This window comes from Ctenocephalides felis, unplaced genomic scaffold (assembly GCF_003426905.1).
Source record: "Ctenocephalides felis isolate EL2017-DRISC unplaced genomic scaffold, ASM342690v1 CF-g0.4_SCAFFOLD_03573, whole genome shotgun sequence".
In the NCBI taxonomy this organism is placed as follows: Eukaryota; Metazoa; Arthropoda; class Insecta; order Siphonaptera; family Pulicidae; genus Ctenocephalides; species Ctenocephalides felis.
This window is the reverse complement of record NW_020539727.1, coordinates 17,723,140-17,723,460: the sequence shown is the minus strand read 5'-3', so window position 1 is coordinate 17,723,460 and position 321 is coordinate 17,723,140.

The window sequence follows — 321 nt, the reverse complement described above, 5'->3', positions numbered from 1 at the left end:
TTTTGGGAAAAATCGATTTATGCGAAGGATATTTATTATTTGATCACTTTTTGAATTAATCAGTATTTAGTAATTAAAAATTTTTATGAATTTAAAGAGACTGATACAGCTTGTATGAAAATTGGTCATATTTGCATTTATTTATTATATCTCGGTAAACTTTTAAACCGTTTGTCTAATATAAATAAAATATTTTGCAAATTTGCACTAAGTTAATTTTTTTATATTTTCTAACATTATAAGACCCTACAGCAACTCGGTATGCTTAAAATTGTTTTTGAATATAAAAAATACTTTTATTGCTTTGCTTTTATACTTCGT